At 42.5% G+C, this 8784-nt stretch overlaps 1 long non-coding RNA gene across 1 annotated transcript in view; it reads left to right on the top strand.

Moving 5' to 3' along the window:
• The window catches only part of LOC135281282 (uncharacterized), a 173941-nt gene that overhangs the window by 96644 nt on the left and 68513 nt on the right, over positions 1-8784 (top strand). The gene's annotated exons all lie outside the window — the stretch shown is intronic.

Below are 8784 nucleotides of genomic sequence, written 5' to 3'. Positions count from 1 at the left end.
GCTATAGGACATGCTCACACTGCTCTGGACAGTGACTGGGGAGAAGGTTGGAAATGTAAAAGAGAGCCTTCAATCTCAGTGTTATCTGTTTTTTTCTTTTAGAAAAGAAAATATAGTCTTTAGTACAGAAAAAGATCATTAAGAAAAGAACCAATTTTATTTTCCTACAGGGATTGTTGTTCTTTTGAGCTACAGTCTGTGAAAGTTCAAGGATTGGTCCTGCTAGAGCTGAGATGGGGGTACAGTAGGCAGTGTGTTCTTTCTTTGGCAGTCTCATTTTTTTCAGTGCTGTTTTGGAAGGTGCAGCATTCAGAGGGGACCTTTTGACTCCGTTAAAATCCTTGTCATGTTGCCAACACTATTTGTAGTCACTAAAATTTCCCTTTGTGTGAGGTGTCTGTGTGTGTTGGGAATGGCCCTGCTGTTGTAACATAAAAAGATGTTTTCTGTATCCAACAGAATACAACAGCAACCAGGAAAAGGAAAACAGGACAAGTGAATCCTGCCACTGTCCCATTATCAAACCCACAGAAACCATGACACAAGGACCCCTCAGCAGCGTGTCTGACTGCAAATGTGAGGAGATGGGTTTGAGGTTTGGGCTGTGTCTTGGCCAGCTCTGGTGGAAACCTCCCTGTGGTTCTGAAAAGCAGAATTCAACTTCTTCACAATCACATCACAACAGTTGTTCCAGTTTCTATGGCCTGGGGATTGGTACCTTCAGATAAAGCTGTATTTCCTTATCACTACTCACAGCTACCTTGTTTCTCTTGCATAATAAGTTTTGTAAAATCCTATACAACAGGCAAGTAAAATTCTAAGAAAACAAATGTAAGTGTTGCTGGAGGTAGGAACTAAAATCAATTAAGATTTTTTAACAAAGTAATTTCCCTCATTTGCAGTCTGCTTAATGGTCTCTGAAACTCCTGCACAGGGATGTAATGAAAATGTCACTTTTTATGCCATTTGTCTCTTTGAGAAAGCATCCCCTGGTCGGAACAGACCCATCCAGGGCAAGCTTGTGCTGGTATCTCAGCCACCACCAGCAGTTAAATCCCAGGAGCAGCGTTCAGCCCCTCCCTGCTGCAGGGGAGTTCATCCCAAGCCTCAGCTGCAGCCCACGCCTGTCCTGCCTCCATGGAAGGATGGCTCAGGGAGTCACTGCCCTGCCAGTCAGGTGTGAAACCCTCAGGCTCCTTTATGTCACTGGAGAGACAAACACCCCCGGAGTGTGACTCAGACTCCAATCTGCTAATTTTCTGGAGGTGTCTGCCTATCTGCATTTACTGGTGAGGGAGTAAAAATGACTAGTCTCCTAAATTAGGTATTCTGCTCAGATGTTTCAAGGTGGAAGAATGAAACTGTAGCTAAGTCCTGAACACCCTTCTAAAGGCTGAACTCCTTGCCATCATTACCCAACTTGGATAAAGTTAGCCTGGAGTGCCTGGATGTCAGTCTGGTTGTAGCATGGAAAATGCCGGCAGTGACAGTTGCGTGTCCTCATGGCCATGGCTGGTCACAGGCAATGGTGACAGCTGTGGAAAGGAGCAAAGCTGAGAACAGGTGGGTCTGCTGGTGCAGGGAGGTGAAAATCTGACATCCTGGCATAGGTAAACCTGGTAATTCCCAAGAATGAGATTCTCTCACATGATTACTTTGAGCAGTCTGTTACCTCTATGTTATTTCTGGTTTGTGATTAAATGTTCTCCTTGTGACATACTGAGCATAAATAACCCTGCACTCACTGAGGCAGTGGAAGGTACAGTCAGCTGGTGCTTTGCAAGACAAAGACCTTGACAAGGTGCAAGGAATTAGTAGTGATTATTTTAAAAAAGGATAAACTTTATTATGTGGGTGCTTGCTCATGGTTCATGCAAGACTTTCTCCTCTTATTAAAAAGGAGGATGTTGGTAATTACTGATATCATCCTTTACAGGAAAATAATAAAAAACCTTGATGTATGCCATTCTCTAGCTAGAGGGAAGTAAAATATATATTTTAATATTGCAGTACAAACACTCCTAATCCTGAAGGTTAATCTAATCAGTTGGAAGTTTTTTCAGTCTTGGTTTTGTACCAGCTCTAAAGTTCATGAGTTTGGAAGAGAAACTTGAGAGATGCCTTGCTGCTTTGCAGAGATCATGGATGACATGGCTGATGTCCAAAGCATTACTTGTTAGTAATGGCAAGTCTCTCACTTTTGTGCCTCTGTTTTCTCTTTTCCCCATCACAGTTGCTTTCCTGACCACACTCATTATGGGTAATAATTTTTAATCCTAAAAATGCTGACCAGGGAACTCTCCCTTGACTGATATAGCTCTCAAGTGACTCTCCACAGTGATTATCATGGAATTAATCATTTTACTCTCCCAGGAGGAAGACCCCTGAGCTGTCTTTCAGCAGAATCCTGTTATCAATGCATGGTAGCAACAGACGTCATCTCAAAGTAGTTTGCAGTGCTGTTGCTTTTGTTTGATTGCTGTAGTGCTGGTTAAAATTCCTCTCAGCAGCACTATTGCTTGATTGCTGGGTGCTGCAAATTCTAGAGAATTAGAGCTGTTTGAGTGTCGTGGATAGACTGGTGATTCAGCAGATATTCTGCCTTTGTTCTTCTTGCAGCACCCCCACATGAAAACCTACTTTTCCTACTTTGCCCATGGAGAGACAACCTATTTTATTTCTTTTAACCACCTTCAAATGACGTCTCCTGAGACTTCTTTAGGGGGGATAAAAAGACCTATTGTTAGTTATAACCTGCTCTCTCATTTCATAAAATGGAGATATTTTATGAAATCAAGGGCTGATAGGTTACTTCACTTACTTCTGCCTTACTTTTCAATCCTAGCTTTACATTCTCTAAATAATGGAGGGGAGGAGAGGTTGAATAATGCTGCTTAACTACTTGGGGAAGTAGAAAGATGGCAGTGCCAGATCCAGAAACTTCCTTCTGCATTTTAGATGTGCATGTGGAGCCTCAACCTCCGAGGAGAGTGAGAGAGTTGAGGGTTGTTTCCATCAACACTGTGCTCTCTTGGGAGGAATAGGTGTGTGGTGCCATGTCACTTCTGACTTGGAGCAGGATTTAGCAGTCAGCTGCAGCCAGTCTAAACACTCTGCTGTTGGAGGGGATGGTCTGCTACAGCTCTGGGCTGGTCTGCACTCCTGTCCTGGCATCTGCATTGCTTTAATGGTCAGATAATTCTGACCTGACTCAAGGCAGCTCAGAGATCTGCCTGGAACTAAACCTGTGCTTTGGGTTTGGTTTCAGTGGTTGCTGAAACTTCCATGCTGGGGAAGAATGATGCTCTGCAGGTTCCCCCTGTGTGGTGGAGGAGGGCAGACTTGCCTCTTCACCAGGGTCTTATATCTGCTGAGATTGCACAAGAAATTGCAAACTGAGAGTCTGAAGTGGGAATGCTGACTCCAAGTAGCCAGTAGGCACAAGGATTCCTTTCAAAGCTTTTCCAGTGTAACTGTCTTCAGCAGCAATCTATTAATAGTCCACTAATTTAGAGAAGTACCAGTGGCAATTAACATTGTGAAGTGACACCCATTCAAGGGTGGAAATGCTTATCCCTGCAGTGATGATGTTATTGCACAGGGCAGCTTCTGCTCATATTGGTGTGTTTGGAGAGAACTGGACTTAATTGGGAGCTGTGAAATCTCTAAAGCACTGGAATTCCTTTTATTTTTAGTTGCTGTCCCATGTTCCACAGTAAAACTGCATAGTGAAGGAGGCTGGACTGCCACATGTCACAGGAGAGCTGTTCCCCCACTCCTCCCTGTGGAATCAGGGGTGCTGGGCAGCCTGACAGCACAGGAAAGCTGTTCCCCCACTGCTCCCCATGGAATCAGCAGGGCTCCTTGGAAAGCCCTTTGGAGAAGTCTCTGTGGCCTGAGGGTCCCAAAGCTGCTCAGAGGAGATGTGATGGTGCACTGTGTGCTGCTCCCACAGATTCTCACTCCTTCCAAATACACCATGATCCTCCCCTGCTCCCACTTGCCTGTGTGTCTCTCAGTGAAGTTGCACACACAGGGAGACCTCAGAGTTGACTGGCAGACCAGATCCGGATTACAATGCTCTGTGGATTTTGCAGGCCAGATTAAAGTACTTGGAAGGATCAGTCTGGCTCATGGGCTATATTTTTGACATACTTGTTGTAGGAAAGTATTAGGAGTTGTAAGAAGGACTAATGTGAGCTTATATTTTACAATTTGGTGTGGTAACTGCTTTGTTAGGGAAAGCAGAATTTGGAGAAGTTATACTATTTTTGTCTGTTGGGTTTTTTGTTGCAGCAAATGCCTGTAACATCTCCTACATTGAAAAGCAAACCTCATTTTCCCTATTATAACCATTCAATTAGTTTCATCTCTGCTCCCATTTTCCAAGCAACTTAACAAGATGAGAAAAATCCTTCAAATTGCACTTATAATATCAACACTTCCAGGGAGCCTTTAGCAGGCAGGAAAGCCGATGGGACAATCTCCATTTACAGAAAGCTGGTTAAGAGCAAATGCATTTCAGCTGATAAATGGCAGGTAAAGGCATGTGTCTGCATAATGTAGGTATCACCTGTGAAACGTTTTCCATGTAGAGATGTTAATGTACCTTGCAAGGAAATGTGAGTATCCTTCTACTTCTGAGGCACAAGGAAATTGAAGGACAAGTCTGGAGCAACATCCCAAGGGCATGCTGCCATAAGTAGGAGAGTTTTGTGACTGTGTTGGGTATCTCCCAACTTAACCACCATAGGTGAATCAGTCTGGAAGAGGTTTTATGAAATGTTGTGTCTCCTTTGCAGAAAAGAGCTGTTACTGGTCCTGTTGGGGACTGTGAGAAGCTTCAGCCCAGTGTCGGTTTCAGGAAAGCCTTGTGGAAATTCTCCAGCAGCATGTGGCACTGGACTTCTTTCTCAGGCTGAAAATGGGACGTGCTTAGGGACAGTGCCTAGCCTGGGGGAGAGAGAGAGATTTAATTTTAAGGCACCTTTCTTTCCCTCCTCTCTACTTTCTATCTGACAATTACAGCTTCTTGGTGGAAAAGGCTCGCTTGGTTTTCTTAAATGTCTTGGAATATTCAGATAGCTTGGATCACTCTCCAGCTGGTTAATAGGCAAACAAGTACATCCAGCTGGTCAGTGCATAGCTAGAGCTTGGAATGATCTGTAGGGGATGCAGGGTAGCCTGGCTGGTGGCTGTGGGTGTGCTGAGCAGATGGCAGCATTGCTGCTAGGGTCAGAACACAGGAGAGCTACAAGCACTGGAGGACATTGTAATCAGGAGGGACAGGGAAAACTGTGGTACAAAAATGACTAAATAAATTGATAGAGGTCAAACCCTACAGGTAATGAAAATTCATTAGCTCTGTTATTCTCTCATAGAGCAGCAGAAAAAGTGTAGAATTCACCTAAATTTTTGGGATAGAAGAAATGTAAAACCCCACAAAAAAGAGCAAGAAACAAAACCCAAACCAAAGAGACTCAGGCTGCAATATGAGAATTATCTGTGCCACCTGTTCTTGTATTAGTTCTTCCTTAACTTTTATATGTAAATGTATATAGATATTTTGGGCAGAATTTGTAGGCTGGGTTAAGCAGGGTGAATATCATAGACAATGAGGATAAAATAGTATAAAAGGAAGGTTATCTTGATATTTGCATCACCATCGTATGTGGAACTTGGCATTGTGCTGGATTTCATCTTTGTCTTCATTGCTTCAGTCATTAAATTTCTACTTTTTAAAAAAGAAATTTAGAGGGAATGTGGACATTTAAATTTAGCATTAGAGGTCATATAACAACATTTCTGATGACTTCAGCTATTTACTTTTCTGCTCTTAAACTTTTGGTTTAAGTGCTCTGAGAGCACTTGTTGCCCTGTGCATCTGCTTTGTAGATGCCAAATTTTACACAGGTTTCAAAACAAAATGGATGGCTCCCTGCTGATTTTTCTTTTTTTAAACACATAATTTCTGGTCCCAGAAGGCTTATCTGCAGGCTGCTGGACTGTGGGTGGGCTTTGAGGGGTAGAATTGTAACATGTTTCTTTCCATCAGTGTTGATTTCCATCACTGGCACAGTTTTATCAGTTTCTGATTAAACACTTTCAGATTGTGGTTAAATTTACTCACCAAAAATAAAAGGCAAACCCCCAAGCTGACCAAGAAATTGCTGGTCTTCTTCTCCCCCAAACTTTTCTGTCTCTCCCTGCTCTGTGTTTGGAGGAACCTCCTGTTCTCCAATCCAGGTCCCAAGTTCAGGAGCTGTTTCTGGAAGCCAGGGAAGAGGAACTGTCTGGTGTGATTGTGTTTCCATGAAATCAGGGGCATTTCTGTGTCGTTTGGATCACTCTGTAGTTCACATCACATTTAAATTTGCAAAGTTTTTACTTAGGTATTTTAAACCAAACACTCACTTTACTGAAAGGAGATTGATCTCTGAAAAAGATCAATTGGAAAGTCCATTGGAAAATCCTTACTGAAGTGTGGCACTGCTGTCAGGCCCAGAATTTATTTTCCAGATGTTAATTTGATAGAGCTGGGGTTAGAACTGCTCAAATTGCAAAAAACTTATGGAAGAATTGTAAGCCTTCAGGAGGGATGTTCTAGTCTGACCATTTCCTCTCCAACAACACCCTCTTTCGATGTGTTTGCCATTGCAGAGTTAAGTCTGCATTTGCATTCATCCTCTCATGAATTAGTGGCCGTGGATTTTTTTCTGCCTTGTAAATGAACACTAACAACTTGTCAAGCTCTTAATCTCTTTGCACCAAAAAATAGCTTTGATCATTGCAGGATAAGATTCCTGCTAAATGTGTGTGATATTAATATCTTATTTTTTAATATGTCAATCTTAGGTAGAATTTCCTTGAACAAAGTGACTGGGACACCAATGGGGAGAAAGCTAGCAAAGGCAAAATTTCTATAGATCAGATGAAATGCTTAAAATATCTCTTTAAGAACCTTTTAAAATTTTTAACTGTTGATTTGCATTGTCAGTGTAGTACAGGCATTACAGCAAGCCTTGTTGAAGGGCAGTATTAAACCTTTTATTTATGGAGTGCAATTAGGTCACTTCCCTCCTGTAAATATTCCAGACCAAATGTTTGTTGGCTTGATTTATAAAGAATTAGCAGGAATTACACACCAGTCAGTGTAGCTACACACAGTTCAGTCTGTACTAGAGGTCTATCTGCTGCAAAATCAAGGCCAACATCTTTTCAAGGCTGGTTTCAAAGGAGATTAAAGAAAATCTACAAAATGAGATTTTCCTAAACTAATATTCAGGTTGGGGTAAATGACATTTAGGTTACTGCCTCAGGACACACCTCAAGTGTGTGCATCCATTTAGCAGCTTAAGCCTTATTGAGGGTTATTTCTTCCAATAATGAAAGTGAGTTTGTGTTTTTAGTGATAAACAATACCCTCCTCAGTGGGAAAAGAGATTAACAATACATGACATTAAACACAAGATGTGCAAAGAGGAACAGCACACTAACTCCTCTGAGCTTTATATTATCTCAAAACATAAATTTTGTTGCCAGTGGAACTCTATATAAGAATTAATTAGGGAACTTCACAAGCAGTCAAAACTCTTGTATGCCATTATAAATTTATCATTGCTGAAAGGATCTATTTCTGCTGTCAGACATCATGCTTATGTGGCAGAATATGGAATAAATAATCTCCTTCCTATATAAAGAGCCCTGGAAAAATGTTTGGAAAACTCGTTTTTAAAAAGCCAAACGTGTTTATTTTCTGTAAGGCATTGCTGATGAAACAACCAGCCAGGATGCTGACATTCAAATATCAAACAGTTGCAGCAGATCCCTTGGTCTCCACAATCAGAGATAACCTGCACAGTGTGTTGAATTCTGCAGTGTTGGAGCCTCTCCATAGGTGTTTCCCCCAGAAGAGGCAGGAGGTGTGCTGGGAGTAAACCCCTGCCATCTGAGTGCTCAGGCAGAGTCCTCTTGCACTGCAGGACTTTGCAACTTACCTTTGCATTCATTTTTATTTGAATTGCATTAACCAGAAACAAGTGCTCTCCTCAGTAGTTTTCTAAGCTTATCTCACTCACTCCAGTGTCAGTATTAGATGTGTGATTGCAGCTATACATCTAATACTATTGAGATATTTGGCAAAGCCAGTACTCTGTATATCCAGTTATTACTTATAGTTAAACATTCTGAGCTACTACATATTTCAGTAACAACTCCACCCTTAACAGGTGTCAGAATAGGTGATATAGGGAGAAGAATTACATATGCTTCTCCTGTAGACATTCAAGGCCCAGCCAATATGAAAATCTGTTACTAAAGTGACTTCACTTGCAACTGAGAAAAATTCTTTTTCTCATCCTCTGTGCACTCTCAGGTGCCTTGTGCAGCTCAAAGACCATCACAGATAACAAGACACTGAGATTACTGGAGTCTGCACAGCACTACTGACACGAGCTCCTGTGGGACCTTGCCCTTGCTGTCCCCACAGGAGCACTGTCTTCTCCACAGTGCCAAGAAACACAGCATGAAGGGCTGCTGAGCAGTGGAGAAAGTGGGAGCAGGAAAAGGTGATGAAAGAACTGCTGAAGAGCCCAGACTTAACCCTCTGAGGGCTGACCTGGCCGGACTGGCTCTGTACATGGTACTGCAGAGCCTGGATGTGAGTGCTGGGTGGTGAAATGAGAGCAGGGGGAGGAAGGACAGGGGACCAGAGCAGTGAGGATGTGAGGAGCTGACTCAGGGCAGAGCCTGGGCAGTCTCAGCAGGCACTGTCCCCACCAGGAG

Source organism: Passer domesticus, chromosome 15 (assembly GCF_036417665.1).
Source record: "Passer domesticus isolate bPasDom1 chromosome 15, bPasDom1.hap1, whole genome shotgun sequence".
Classification (NCBI taxonomy): domain Eukaryota; kingdom Metazoa; phylum Chordata; class Aves; order Passeriformes; family Passeridae; genus Passer; species Passer domesticus.
The sequence above is the reverse complement of the archived record's forward strand: the minus strand, read 5'-3'. Positions and strand labels throughout refer to the sequence as shown.